Genomic DNA, 16,465 nt, shown 5'->3' with positions numbered 1-16,465 from the left:
TTTTAGAGCAGCATATTAGCGCCTATCAGTTAAATTGTATTTTTGCTAATATATATCTACTAGTGAAAATGTATTTGGACTTTATTTGTGAAAATATAAATTTACCAGAAAATACACATTCACTGTAACATTTACACATCGGATGCGAATAAATAATGATTTGTTAATATTTATACATATATTACTACTTATAGAAAAGTTGGAATCATATAATTGTATTAGCACCTGCCAGATAATTTATATTTTCACTGGTGAAAATATATTTCGATGTGATTTTACTTAAATGCCATTTTTTTTAAATATAGAAAACTGGGTGTTTTATTTATTTATTTTGCTGCATTAAATCCAGTTGTCAAATTACCGATAATAGAATCCATAAAAAATATATATATATATTTATATTTTTAATTCAGCTGGTACTGTTGTTGATTTTTCGTTAGTTCTTTGCTTTTTCCTTAAGTATTTGATCTGAAAATTCAGATCGAAAAACTGAAATTACTGCTACTAACTTACATTCGTTAAATATTTCCTTTCATGTTTAATATTTTTTTTTTCAACAATAATTTGCAAATAAATTTTAACACAAACGAAGCCCCGTCAAAAAATTATAATCTGTCTCTTTGAATAATAATGTTTATTGTGAAAGTACTACCTAGAAAGTAGATGCTTTTGAGGGCAATGTTCCGCTCTTTTTATTTTTTGTATATTTATATAAAAGGGTTGAAAAACCGTAAATTCAGATTCATTATTTGAGGTCGGTTTTTACTTTTTTTTAAATATATTCTTGCTCTGATTTTTTGTAGAGTCGGGTCCCAATAATTTGTCCTTTCTCGGCAAGCCTGTGTAGTAGCATAAAATTCTCGTATTTTTAAAGTTATTCAAAATAAAATATAGGGAAAACTCGTATAAAAACAAACATTCAAAAAGATAATTTTGGAAATAATACCAAAGTATTATCAAGGACGATCTGATCTATACCAACTTAGCACAATACCTAATTATGTAACATCTGATATAACAGATTTAGATGTAAAAATTCAAGTACAAAGAAAATTATCAAATAGTAAAGTGCTTTTGAATCAAAAATGTAAAACAGTGTATGTTTATAAAAAAAAAACAAAATGATTTAGTTCTGGGAAACTATGTAATTCTAAAAAAAAGTGCGGCTCAGAGATTATTTTTAATATATTACTACTATAGTTATAGAGTTACCCGAGTTTCTCGTACTAGTTAAAATATTAATTAATTGCACACTTATAGCTGTATCAATTTAGAAAGTAGCAAGAAATTTATCACCGTTATTGGTAAATATATGCCTGTTAGATGTCAATAAGAATAAATAATTCCCTGCTACGCTCAAAGCTTTTCCGCTTTTTCTATTCATTCCGAACTAACCCGGCCGCGTCTGCGAGTTAACCCGGCCCCTCCAGCGTAACCCGGCCTCGCTCGAAAATTAATGCGAATTATTGCGCAACCTCTGTTCGCCTTGAGTCGAAAGAATTGCAACGACGCATAAATTTGGCCAACAGCTCTTTGATCCCCATGTTTTTTTTTATGCAACGTTTCGTTGTTTTAACGCCATTTTTCGCAACGATTAATATTGATTACGTCGCCTTTTATGCCGTTGCATCTACATATACGTTGCATTATGTGACATTTTAAGCGTTACGTAAACGTTCTTTTTAAATTACGTGTCGTTACGTAAACCACTCGAGTGGGTCGATGTTTATTGGCATCCGGGGATGCATGTTTATTTATCCCTGACCCGGAGCACGTCGCTTCTCGGGGCTGTGCGGATAGATTTTCCGACTGTGCCGTGTCACTACAACGAGTTATACACCGAGTGGGTAAATAATTTATTTTTACCTATATGTTGGCGTTTCAGTTCAAACTTTCACCGGAACCGCGCGATAATGATCGCGTATCCGTGTGATTTTTTCCGTTACGTCCAGAACGGCTCGTTTCGCAACCGTCAGTTTTATAACATCATTAACACTTATTAAAAAAATTCCCCCTTATATGGATATTTATATAAAGTATTTAATTTCATATTAAATTCAATAAATGATACTGTCGACATAATTCTTTTAACGCTGCTACCTCTGTACATAATCAAAACCAATGCAAACTCCTATAAAGTGAAGGTTAAATGAACCACGTTTGAAGACACAATAGTCTTTTTTCCCACCACCTAGGTCCTATGATAGTCTTCAATTCTGCCAAGCATAACCCGTTTTCTCTCACCGGAGTCAGCCAGAATAATGGTCCGTGTGCGTTTCTTTTCGGTCCCTCTCCTCGACCTCGCTGACTGGCGAATCCAGTTTCCCAGGAACCAGTTGTCCCTCGATTTGCGCGCTTCATTCACCACTTTGCGCAATGGAGCGTTACGAGATGAATTGAAACGTGCGTTGCGTCCCAAAAAAACCGGGACGAATCCTTCAAAATCAAATTCACCTTTCAGGTTATAATATGTGTGGTTATTCATAATGCGATTCAACCAACACCCTAAATCAACATTGCAAGATTCTTGAGCCACATTTTTTCCCCTTGTAATTTTATTACAAATCTGACCATCATGACTTAACAAGTTTCTCCAATGGGTAATCATGAACATTATACAAACAGTAATAATGATTGAAAAATCAGTTATAGTGACACCTAAAATATATGAGCACCATCCCTCATATTTGTTTCCAGCTCCTTGTAGCTATCGCCTAAAACATCCTTGTGTTTGGCAAGCACATTGAGAAAGTGGATGGAGCGTTGACGTTCTGGCTGCAACGAAAAAATAAAGAATGCAATGTAAAATATAAATATACCACACCTATGTTGCGAATATATTTTGTTACTTAACTGCTAAGCACAATTTTGATTTACAAAAAGTGAACAGCTGCGCGTAACCTTTTTTAGGATTAAGATTTTACCGCTCACTGAAAGAAGGATATTTTATAGATAACATGCTGTATGCTATTTTCGGAAAGTATGAATCCTAAGAGATTAAATGCAACTCGACAGAAGCCTATAATTATGAGCTTACAAAATGTGGTTCTTAAAGTTTTTATTGTGGGTTTCATCCCTATTTATTTATGAATATTTTGATTTTTACGATCATATGTTCTATCCAATTAATATGACGAATAAGTTTTATTATTAAAAAGTGGTATTTTTCTAATATGTGTTGTAAGAAGTATTTTATTCTGCTACTAAACTGCTTAGTATGAAAAAATAATTAGTCTCATACAATTGTCAATTTTCATTTCTCGTGAGTTCTCACGATTTTTTTTAAATTTATACGAATATATTTTTTTTTTGAGAAATTATTTTTGAGAAATGTTTCACAAGTATTTTTGAGAAATGTTTTTTGGTTGAAATTAAATTTTTATAAATTTTTTTTAATAGGTTTATATCCGCTGCAATTTTGACTATATGTTGCGTTTGAAATACGTTAAATTCACAACTGTATTTAAAGAAGGTAGTGATAAAACGGACAGGAATTTCTGATTAACATTATGACCGACTTTTAGAATTATGATCAATAATTATATTTTACGACTTTTAGAATTATGATCATTGCAAAAATTCGTTCGCCAGCTAAATAAAACAAGATTCAATGTGTTTTTTTAATTTAAAAAAATATGTTTTCATAGTTCATTTATTAATAAATATGTGGACCTAGATCTTTATATAAACAACTTAAATTATATGAAAACCTAACATAATTAAGATGTGCTATACCTAAACACATTTTTTATTTCGTTGCTGCTAATAATTTGTTAAAGTTTTTTAAAGCTGGGTATTTTAGTGAATTTATGCCAAATTTTAAAGGGCTTGTGGAATATATGTATAATTTTTCAACATTTTTAGTATAATATTCATGTTTATTTTAATTAAAAGCGAAAGTGGTATTTATAATTATTTTCTATAATGCATGTTACGAGTTGATATGTTGAAAAAATCTTTGCGGTGTCTTTTCAAAAATGTTGTACTGATACCGGTAATACCGGTATTGTGGCAAAAATCTAACTTCGACTCTACCGGTATCACAAAATATCGGTAGTACCGGTAAATATCCATTTTTATTAATCCGTAAATTTTATTTACTAAAAACGCTATGGCTTATAACTACGAAAGCAAAAGCGGATAATAAAATCATGCTTATTGTAGGGGATTAACATAAGTAGTGTTATCGGCGTAGAATAATATTTTTTATAAAATAATATGTTTTTATATTAATAACGGAGTCCGAACGTTTATTTCTAGCAATTTACCGACAGCATGTTACCGCCGCGTCAATTGATCGCGTAAACAATTTATAACCGACAAATGGTCGCTAGCATATTTTATCGCCAGGCAATACATAAAATTTATTGGTCATTTTAAAAGTAAGGTTTTCTATGTGTTTTTTTTTAAATTAAATGCAGCTAAAAATATAATTTATATGATTCATAGAAAGATAGAAGTTCATAACCGATATGTTAGGATTACCACAGATCGTAAATTTGGGGCTCGAGTTTAATACTGATAGCATCAACATTACTTTATATTTTATAATTAGTTTAGTTTAAAATTAATTTATTGTTATTATGTATATATTGTAATATGTAATACCTATTTATTGCTTAAATAATTTTGTGATTCCTGTTAATATTAAATACATAATCTATCTATTAAATTACATATTTCCATACACCTATTTTTATTTCTATACTATTTCCTCATTGTTCATAGAGTTTAAAAAATATGTTAATCATAGCTTAAGACAGAAACTTAAATAAAAATACTTATCACATCTTATTGCTTGTAGACGGTAAAATATGCTAGCAATCATTTATAAGCTATATATTGTTTATGAGGCGGCGGTAAACTGCTAGCGATTAATTGCTGGTGGTGAATTGCGGGCGATAAATTTTGCTAGACTCCTTAATAACCTATTTTTTTTAATCACAGTGAGTTTTACCTAGCTGTTAGAAAATATTTAGTTAGAATTGCAAAAAAAATATGATCAAATAAAAAAAATGATATAATACAAAACATTATAATATTAATAATATTTGCTATATCGAAATAATAATTGCCGCGGTATTTGAATGTTCATGTTTTGCTAAGCAATAAACATGAAATGGTACTCTTTTTTTTATTACTAATAATTAAAATAATAATATGTTTTCTCGATAATACCGGTATTGAAAATCACTAGTTAATGCATCTTTTAGTTTTGCCATTAATTTTCCATGAATAGTTTGATTTTTTTTACCACATGTTATATTATTTAAATAATATTTTATTTGCTGTATTTCATGTATTTTTAGAAAGTATTTTAATATGTAGAGTAGATTTTTTTTTAAAAATACATTTTTAATCTCAATATTACAAAATATAAATTTGTATTTAAATTTACTTCAAGCAAATATTATTTGATAAAAAATGTGTAAATACGAGTAGATAGCAATTAGAGTATAAATATTAAATATTTTAATATTACAACACCTTTGATAATAAAACCCGATTGTTTTTAGTATCCAGTTTTGTAAAAAAAAAAAAATTAGTTAACATACAATCGTCAATGCAAATATTTATACATAAATATTTTATTATTTTATTCTTTATACTCTGCACAATAAATTTTTAATCTCATAAGAACCCTTCCAAGAATCGAGTGCGTCAAAACCCGTCGAGTTAATTAAGACGTTTACGCGTTTTATAATCTCATTTATCGACGTCGTTATCTTCGACGGGTAATCGCAAAAGAAATAATCGCTCGCAGTTATGATTGCGATTTTGAGCATTCGTTATGCGCCAACCACATCCTATATAAAGCTCGACAAGTAATCATGCTTTAGTGTTGATTCGCCAGCTTTTGATCGGTTTAATAAAATATTTACCGATAATTAGCGTTGTAAACTTATCTTTCACTTTTGGATCCTTTCTCTCGCTGCTTGCCTCGCGCTCGCATTGTTCGGGTGAAAGACGCCAATTAAGCACCGGCGGCGATTCGATCCTATCTATGACGTACCTAGGTATGCTAGTACGATCGGATTCGCCGTTTGATCTCGATCTTATCATCGATCGTGGCCTGAGCCATGGAAGGCTTTCGTATTATGACGGTGCCGTAGTAAATCTGTATCGAGGGTGCTGCATCTTAATGGCGCTGGGTGGCTTTATCGAGTGTATACGAGAAATCGTCACGTTCTGTTGAAGAGTGCTTAAATAAATGGCTCGATGAAACTTGAACAGATATCTGAGCTTAAATCGTATGTCAATTTTGATAGACTCTTCAGCAGTTAACATTGCAATCTTGATTATTTATATTAATTTATGAGAAAATAATAACTACGATTCTTATAATTAGTATGACATTTTTAAACAATTAAACCATTGTCAAATTGACGCGGGTCTTAATTATTCCATAAAATGATCAAGATCGGTTAATTATTCAGACTAGTTTTAAAAGCACACTTCAAAATGTGATAACACCGCAGTAAATTACTTCTCTATATATATACATATATATCTTCCGAAGGGTAGCCTTCGTTTTAATTGACATTCTCGCTGATTCTCAACAATCATCTTCAAAGACTATGAGATCGTAAATCATATACCACCTTTGAGGCGTTCTGAAAATAATCTCACTCATAATTTATGCATCCCGAATTTTATTACCTGATCGTGCGTGACATCGCCGCAGCTTGCCAAATAGTCACAGTCGAGCTATATAACCATTGCAATGCTTTGCCAAACTATAAATAATTGACCATCGACGACTATTAGCTGGCCGTTGGAAACATACGCCCACTCTGACGCATTCGAAAAAATCAGACATTCGACGTTTCATATGCACCATATTGAAATGTCAACATGTAGGTAGGTATAAGTATACGAGAGACTCTTCAACTTATCGATTAGTGTGTTGTGTTTTGTTTTGTCGTCCGCGCCAGAGTCGTATCTCGTTCATTGTTCCGGTAGTGTGCCCGTATAATTTTCCAGGAATACTTCCGCGAAGTTTTTCGCGTCCGGAGCATCCGGATCTTCATTATCCGGGCGTCTTCTTTGTCTGCGTTCGGGTCACGTAAGATCGCTTAACTTTGCCGTCGGAAAATTATTTAAGCGCGGCATTGTGTTTGATATACTCAATTATTTTTGCGTTAATATATTGTTTTATATTAGATTATATTCACATATCAATATATAATACATTATTTGTTTTAATAATTGGTTTAGTGAAACTAAAAACAAATAATTCATGCATGCTTTATTTGATTTTTTTTTCCTTATTTGAATTTTTAAAATATTTGACTTGCATTAATCGCAGGCTAAATATTTTATTTTAATAACAAAACAAAACCTCTGTTTTATATAGAAAATAAATCATCAATAGTCACTGAAGCATTTTTAATTTTTTGTTGAAATGTTTACTATTGTGGTTATTCCTAGAGTCGGTCATAATACTTATATATTGTCAAACAATGTTTTCAAAGTGGTAATATATAACTATCTGATCTGAATGCAGTTTTAAATTCAGCGGATTTAAACTACTACGTGTTTACAAAATGTTTAAACGTATTAATGTATTTTTCAACAAAAAAGTATTTATGATATTTATGAGAAAAAGTCATTTTGCATTTTTTTAGAGAAACTCATCAAGATACACTAATTTTTTGCTGCTTCGTTTTTTAAGTGCTAACTTGTTTATTAAAATAAATGTATTTATCTATCTCCATAAATAACCATTTTAATACATTAATTATTAATATTCAGCTGATTGATTTTTTTTTAATTAAAATATACGAGGAGACACATTCAATTGTTAAGTGGTTTTTAATTGCTGAATTTATTAAAAAATATTTTTAAACGATTTATTGTATTTTGAATGTGTTTGAATTAAATATTCCGACTTATTTGTGATAAATAGGACAAAAACTATATTTTTAATAATCATGGCTTTTATCGGGCAAATATTAGCGGCAAATCTTTAGAAGGCCTTTCAAATACATAAGTAAAAGATTCATGAATGTGCGTAGGAAGGCCGACATATGATGACGGAATGTGAGTAATAAAACAGGGACTTAAAATTTGCTTGATACTAAGGATTCTGAAGTCTAAAAAATTATTTTATGTATAAAGATATTTATTGTGTTGTATTTAAAAACCAACGTGCTAATTTACTTAAGCAAATTTAATAAAAAATGCGTATTTTTTTTATTTAAAAAAAAATATATAATACAACATTTTATTACCTACAATAAACATAAAAGTTATTATTTTATTTTTTCCGAGCAAAATAAGCTTTTATAAATACTAATATGTATTTAATGCTGAATCAGATAACATATTTCTAATTTTTGGGATAAATATTTCTGCTGTTGAGAATACTCACTCGTTTTCTGTTGATGTTGACTTTATTGTGAGCAATGATTTATACAAAAAAGCGTTCTTTCCTTAGTTGATTGGAAAATATTGAACTCGTTTAATTTTTTTTTACGGAGCAATCTTCTGGTTGTTTATGATTTATCCATTTAATTCCTCTTCCATCGTCAGCGTCACAACTTCAATCGGATCGTCATCAGTATTATCTTAATTTTCAATTAATTCGATATCTGAATTTTCTCTATGTTTCAAATATATTTTTTTGGAGCAATACTCAAAATGCTTTTAGCTGCTTATTTCTTTTTTATTCGATTTTTACTGACAGTGCTGCAAATATTTTGAATGATAAAGTTATATTAATCTCGTGCATCTTTACCAATAGAAAGTTAATAATAATTACAGAAGTCAAAAATTTTTAGACTTAAGACTTCAACTGCCACCTTTATAGGATAGAGTATTTCAGGAATAGATCTTAATATTTCATATTTGATTCGTTCCAAATATGACCCATCTTCAAATCAATCAACGATTTCAATCATGAGTATCAGTGAATTCCACATTGCATTTATTTTTAAGGATAACATAAGTTCAATATCAAATACACTTTTTACATACATTTGCAAGTCTGCATTTTTTTACTTTTCTAAACATTTTTTTTTTAATTTTGCAAGTATCCTTAGGAGCATTATAAAAGCTTTGTTTCAAACTCACTACCTTATTTATAGTTTCAGGATTACCATTTTTGCAATCACTTTGTTTAATGTTTTTTACGTTAGAATAATCAGTCTTCGTCAACTGGACTTTCACGCCCAAACTTTACTCAGTTGTTGTTGCTATTTTGCTTTCAAAACAATTCCAAATTCACTCAAACGACTTTTGACAATTCTTCGAATTTCGAAAGATTCACATTTTCATGAAATGTCCTAGAATAAATTTATGGTTTATATGTTGAATTATCTTATATTTTTTGAGCTCGTCCATTCATCCATTGTCAGACAAAAGCGATCGTTCGCTTTTTTTAATTTTTTATTTTGCCAATCATTTTATTTTATTTCTCTACATAAAATTTTAATATCAATTTTATGATGTTCGATTGCTTCTTTGGCGATGTAAATCCTTTTTGCGCAATAAATTCACGAATGGAATCACTTCGTAATCCCTCTTATGAAAAATCTAGCAACTAGCCGGGTAACAATTTTAGGAAGTACGGGTTGATGATGTATTCTGATTCTTTTGGCACTGTTTGAACATTCCGTTGAACTCTTTCTAAAAGTCTTGTTGTGTCAAATTGTGTCTCTGTCCAGTTGTGCTTGCATTACGCTGATTATTTTTGTGTGAGTTTTTTATGTTTCCGTATTTTGGATTGATTTATTTACATTGGCTCTAATGATCAAATAGAAAAAAATAATAAAATGCTACTACGTAATTAATAATAATATTTGAAAATGTTTATTTTCAATTCTGCAGTTCACAATTACACGTAAACTCGCCAGAGACCGATCGAGACAAGAAAAACAAACTTGTTTAAAGTCAGACGACAAACTGATATTTAAAAAAATCATCCTTCAAGAAAAACTCGTTTCGAATTTTTTTTTAGAATGAAATGGTATCAGTTGCATCTTTTAATCCATACATTTAAGTCTACCATTATTTTCTGTTTTTCTCTCTGCTTAAAGTCTAATACACGCTTTCATACAATGGCAATCGGTCATTTTTGGGGCTCTTAACAATAAGAATATTGTTTTTAACAAATAATGAGTAAAATGTCACGAAAGTTTTTTGTTAAAAATCCCAGGACTCGAGACAGCAAAAAAGATTTTATTTAAATACATTCAAAAACTTAACATATGGAAATCTACCCGATTTTGGAATTATCTGTACAATGCTGATTATTTTTATAATCTGTTCTCGCCCATATTGCTGCGTCACGTAGTCTCCAAGTCGTATTGATCGGTTGGAACTCGATTCGGCGTAGCTCCGCGTCGTGTGAGTTCATATAAACTCTCGTTTATTTTAAGTCAGAAGCGAAGTGGTTGTTCTGAATGAAGTGACATAAATAAGTTACTGACTGAATTGATCAATGAGACAAAAATTATTAAACTGTATAACTGCGTAACGGTAGATTCAAAAACAATATCTTATCACTTGAAAATACAGGCGGTCCTCGACTTTCGCACATAATTGGTTCCTGAAAATGTGTGCAAATGTTGAATGTTCGAAAGTAGAGGGAAGTAAAAAAAATTGAAATTGTGTGTATTTTAAAATATTTATTTATCAATTAAATATAAGATGTTTAAGAGACATGTTTAAGTGGGGTTTGCGGGTGTTTCCTATGAAAAGTTATCAAGAATTAACTGTTTTCCACTACAATTTTTCTTTTCTTTATATAGTATTTTATAACATGCTATGTCTTTATTGATCGCCCTACGCACTTGAGATATGCGTTCTCCATTGGGATCACAATCTTCCATAATATTTAAAAATTTGTCAAGATGCGCGAAGGCTTCATTCATATTTTTCATTGTTAAAGAGTTTTCCAAAATAAACCTGTCCCATCTACAATAAATATTTGGCTAGAGGAATATTCTCCATCTTCAATAATTTTGGATAATTAGGAAATAAATTCTTTTGCAGCATCTTTATCCGCATCAGCCAATTCTCCAGTAAATTTAATATTATGAAAATAAAACCTCATTTTAAAATTGTAAAACCAACCATTACTTGCTTGAAAAACCGTGTTAAAATATTTTTTTAATCTATCCTTCCAATTATTGTGCAAACTAAGAGCTTTTGCTTGAATAATTGAAATACTCAGAGGGACATATTTTTGATGTTGGTCATCGATCCATGATGACAAAGATTTTTTCATTTCATCCATGTTTTTTTTTGTTGCAAAATTGAACATATCGTAGACCTGTTTGTATCATACGAACGTACGATTATAGCAAAAGATTCACCGCTATCTGAACTTCCAATAATTTCCATCTTTGTCTCGAATCGTATAAAGTTTATGAATCCTTGATTTATTTTTGTTCGTATCAACACTGAAGTCTTTCCGTTTCTCACTGATGCTTATCATTTTAAAAAAAAAAATTTAAAAATGTTTTTTTTTTAATGTGCGAAATAGCGAATTGTGCGAAAGTCGAGGGCCTATCAATTTTTGTCTGAAATAATTTTTATATTTTCATACATTGTTGATGAAAACATTTTGTATGATAATTGATGATTCGTTATACTCGTTATTTCGGTATTCGTTACAAAGAGATTTCACTGTATTAATATTTATAATAGTAACCTATCTTATATTTTGAATATCAGTAACTAAACGATAAAACAGATAAAGCCACTCGTAAACGTCAAGGCTTCAATACCACAATTAAAAGCAAATAAAAATACCCAAGTTTAAATCGCAGTTTCATAACAACGTCAAATTGTAAGTTGTAGTTCCAGCGCTGTGTAAATTAATCCTCGCTCGTTTTGAAAACAAACGACGGGAAAAAGTTTGCATTATAAATTTCGCGCAGAGCAATCTCATTGCCGTCCACTCTACATAATAAATATAGAAGTAGGGTTTCCTACTTTCACGGTCAAGTGCTTATCTGTCTCGTTACGGCGCGTTTAATAAATTCAGCATATTGAATATAACACAACAAATGTCTTGCTGCTCGTAAATAACGCGCACTCCATCATACGAGTGGCTTTCAAACTGTGTAGCGTGTCGGTTACTTAATGCGTCGCTTTAAAATTTATTTATTTATTTATTTACTCACGGGCAATTTCAGCTTGGCGTGCACGTTAAATCTCAAAGCTCCAGGCATGTGCATTAAGAATGCATTCAATTATGCGCCACCTCGCCGGGAATTCACCTTGGCTCGGGTTTCCCCGGTTGGCGGAAAACTTCGCCACACTTTGTCTCCTACCTTACCCGGTCGATGGCGTATTTCCATAAACCATCGGCTTTTACTTTGTCCCACTTTGCGAACTGTGCTCCGGTTTTTCTCCACACAATACCGGCGATGATGAATTTGCTACACGGCATCCATGGCACGCGATGTATGAAACACGTACCGGATTCCCTAAAATCCCGGACGTGTCGTGTTTGCTTTGAACTTGCAAAGTGATAATAAAATATATTAGTAAATATGCTGCAACAATTTAATATGGAGTTCATCATTTGTATGTTTGAATTTTATAAGTATATATCTACATATGCCTAAATCGAATATCTATTGGTGTTCTTTTAAGTTTAGAAAATAGTCTGTTTAACATATTGCGTGACAGTGTGCTGTGTTGCATATTAATGTTCATAATTAATATCGTACACGATGAAAAATCAGCGAAGAGTACATAAAATTAGTATAAATTAACTTGAAACTCTACATTTATTATCTATGGTAAATACATTTTTTTATAATAATAAATTTTTATATTTATTAATTATGCAAAAAATGTATTATTTCATATTAAGTGTATTACGCGTTTATATGCTTGATAATGTGAACTAAACAATAAGATAAGTACATATTTTGTATTTTCATTTAATCTAAACATCATAGTTCCCAATGCCTCTTTGAGCGGTCTAATGGTGTAACAATTGCGAATGTAAATGTGGTTTCAATTCAATAACAGGACAATGATAATTCTTGATAAGATCTGCATATGTAGTGCTCAATATTACCTTTCATATGTCCCTTCGTGTGTGATGCTGTTTCATTCATTCGTGATGCCTTTAATCTGACATGGTCGAAAAGAATCTGCTATAGAACACACGCCGTTTCGAAACACTGGAGAGACACACATGCATCACCATACTGAAGTTTCATCCTTTAATGCATTTCTATGTATATCAACCCTTCACTACTCAAATAATATAATAAGCGCTGCTTCATTTTTTCCTTTGCCTATGTATTGCATGTTTGATTCGTATATCCACCTGTAAGTCACTCTTTCCCCAATGTTTATAATACTCGCTATGTACGCCTATACAATTTTCAGATAATTACTAGTTACATTTAAATAAATTATTATGTGGTAAACCGTTTTATTGCAACGCCAGTTTAGTTAATATTTCCTATGCTACGGGCCACGTACGGGGCTCAGTCGCATCGCGACCGTATTGCCAAGAGCAACATTGGGATCTCTCACTTATATTACGAAATAACATTACAATACTATTTAGGTATATAGTCACTTAAAAATTGTTAAAATTTATGTGATGATGTAACACATGAAACGTAATTTTTATACGTAATTGATTTTTTCAAAGAATATTTGTATGAAGCATTTGTATAAAAAAGCAAAATTAATTTATCTACCGTAATTAGTGTTCAAATGACCTGCAATAGCAGAGGATCTTTTTGGGTGATAAAATCCTTTGAAAAGCATATATATTTTTTTTAATTTGTGATGTACTACGTAATGTAATTTTGGCACATTAACGGTTATAAGCTTTCTCGTTCATGCAACATGCTAATCGGTGGTTGCGCGTCGCCTTTGGTCGTATGTGCAGCTGGGAATGATCGGTCAAGGGCGAAGCCCTGGTGGTGAATCCACTGCGGATACTAAGTCCAGTACTTGACTCAGTGAATGTTAAAGACCAGATGTAAGGAACGCGAAGTGGAAAGTAAGAAGTGAATTCACCGAGGCGGCATTCCGGCGTATATATTGTCTGATAATTATGTTGAGATTATCTCATCGTAGCTCTTCTCTGTTTTTCTTGATTGATAATAAATGTTGACAGTAGCTGTAATTTCAGTATGATTAACTAATTGGTGCAAAATATTAAATATGATTTAATTAAAAAATAATTACTTTCATAATCGTTAAACTTTCGAATTTTGACGTCGAAATGAATAAGTTTAATTTATGATTACATACTTTTTGCTTTGGGACGTCATTGCAATTTTTTAAAATCACCATATGCGATTAAATAAATTTATCAAAAATTATAGAACATTTTAAATACATAATTTTAACGAGCTAATAATGTTTAAAACGAATTTAATATACGTTTCGTGCGGATTTTCATATAAATAAATGAACCCCAAATGAAATAAAAGTATTGCGCCTTGAAACAAAAAATACAAAAACGTAACACGAACTTTACAAAAATTGCGACGCACACCTGTTTTTAAGATAAGCGTTAAACAATAATGAATGGTGGGCCTTTCCAACATTTTGCTTCGTTCAACAAACGAATTTTTCTTACACGTGTACGATATTATCTATGAGCTGTAGAAGCTTATTATTAGATAATTTTAATATCTAATTTACATAAATTTACTTTTCATTAATGATCACAATATTCATCTGTGAGATTAGAAAAATCTAGGAAAACTTCAAACGGAATTATAGTTACATAATAATCACTAATTCTGATCTTTTAGACACGATAAAAATGAAAAAAAAATAGGATCCATATGGAATTATAACCCAGATCTTCCAGATAATAGTGACTAGTGACTTATCGTGCTAGAGTTACTAAGTTACTATTCATTAAATTGAGAAAGTTACCCTTTTTACTTTAAAGTTTAAACTTTTTTATTCTAGAAAGAACCAAGTAGAACATTTAGAGATTAGATTTTTCCTCGTGTAGTTAGCTGTGGTAATTTTCCGTTGCTGTAAACAACCCATATCTATCTATTGCACAATAGAAAATCTTTCGGTGTTATTTGAGAAACAATATTTATGTACGCTTGACTATTGTTAGTCAATATTCAGGTAAATTAAGATCAAGATAAGTTACTCGGACTATTTTAATTGTAAAAAATCGATTTAAACATTCTAAAATTAATAATATAATGTAAAAAAATTGTCGACAAAAATCCACTTTGCTGCAAACATAATAATAATAATAGGTAATCTAATACTTTGTCGGTAGTAAGTCATCTTATCACTATGATTATTAAAAGTTAGTTTTGAGTTCGAGTTTATTATTATGAAGAAGAAACTCAAACTGCGCAATTTCGAGTCATAAACTGATTCGCGTAATAAACTTGACATACGTATGTAGGTACGTAGTACGTGTTTACGTTTATGTCCGCTCAATCTGCCGCTCGATTATCCTGCTCGACGGATGCTGCGCACATCTAGTACTACATAAATATATCCGCCATCATCTACTGTATATTATGTTTTATATATATGTATAGATGCGTCTTCTCTTTTCTCGTTTCTTATCCATTCATCATTTCCGACGTAATAAAATTAAATACCCGTTCGCAAATCGCTTTGCGCCCAATCGGATCGCCGCTCTCGGATTATCCGCGCGCATAATTTTCAACGTCGTCGGGAAATTTCGGTGAAAAGGATTTCACGGAAACCGGGCATAGGAAAGGTCACTCTCAACCCCGAGTAATAAAAAAATACCCTTTTGACAAATAAACACGCCAGGGTGGCTGTAAAATTGAAAAAATAAAAAACTTTTTCTATTTGTTAGTTGAAGCTGAGTGGTCCAATTCTAATAAACATATTGAATTTAGTTTATTATATTAGCTATATTGTGGATTGAATTTTCTTTTCATATATAATGTCTCATTTTACTAGTGCTAGTGAACCGTTTAATGGACTCTTTATTGCATGCCAATTGGGTCCATTATTTGTGCAAACATTTAAGGTCCTACGCATTACATATTCTTGTTATCTCGTTTCCGGAAGTGGCCGCCGTCGAAGGGCCGCCTTCCGCCTACGCTTCCTGCGGAAACTCAAGACGATCGATAAAGCGGGCGGAAAGGTCAACACGCTCCGACGCACTAAATCTTAAACTACTCCTGCGAGAGACAAAAGGGATTGACTACCCATACGAGACGACAGCGGTGATTCAATGTTTGACGTTAAACCAAGATCGAAGCCTTTGTGACATATCGCGTTATCCGCTTTGATTGACACGCTCGCCTGTCTGCGCGTTGATGCAAAGTCAACGTTTAGGTAAATTTATAACGTCTACTGAAAGGGTCGTCTTTTGCATAAACATCAATTGCACTACTACGACACGTGTGACCCGCCGGCAAGGACGTGACATCCTTGTTGCATCACAGCAGCTGCGTTTGCATAGTAAATTATAACCCTTACGGTTAAACCGATACCGGTCAGAATTATTATG

General features: G+C 31.5%; 1 protein-coding gene and 1 long non-coding RNA gene across 15 annotated transcripts in view; both read left to right on the top strand.

Moving 5' to 3' along the window:
* The window catches only part of Hers (Histone gene-specific Epigenetic Repressor in late S phase), a 386,163-nt gene that overhangs the window by 336,926 nt on the left and 32,772 nt on the right, over positions 1 to 16,465 (top strand). The gene's annotated exons all lie outside the window — the stretch shown is intronic.
* LOC148238140 (uncharacterized) lies at positions 5,505 to 10,553 on the top strand. Its single transcript, XR_015812712.1, has 2 exons — positions 5,505 to 8,493; positions 8,690 to 10,553. It is a non-coding gene; the product is annotated as an uncharacterized LOC148238140 (long non-coding RNA).

Source organism: Plectrocnemia conspersa, unplaced genomic scaffold, assembly GCF_051122295.1.
Source record: "Plectrocnemia conspersa isolate PC_06_02 unplaced genomic scaffold, ASM5112229v1 ptg000002l, whole genome shotgun sequence".
Lineage (NCBI taxonomy): Eukaryota > Metazoa > Arthropoda > Insecta > Trichoptera > Polycentropodidae > Plectrocnemia > Plectrocnemia conspersa.
Note: the sequence above shows the minus strand (reverse complement) of the source record. Positions and strands in the feature narration are given on the sequence as shown.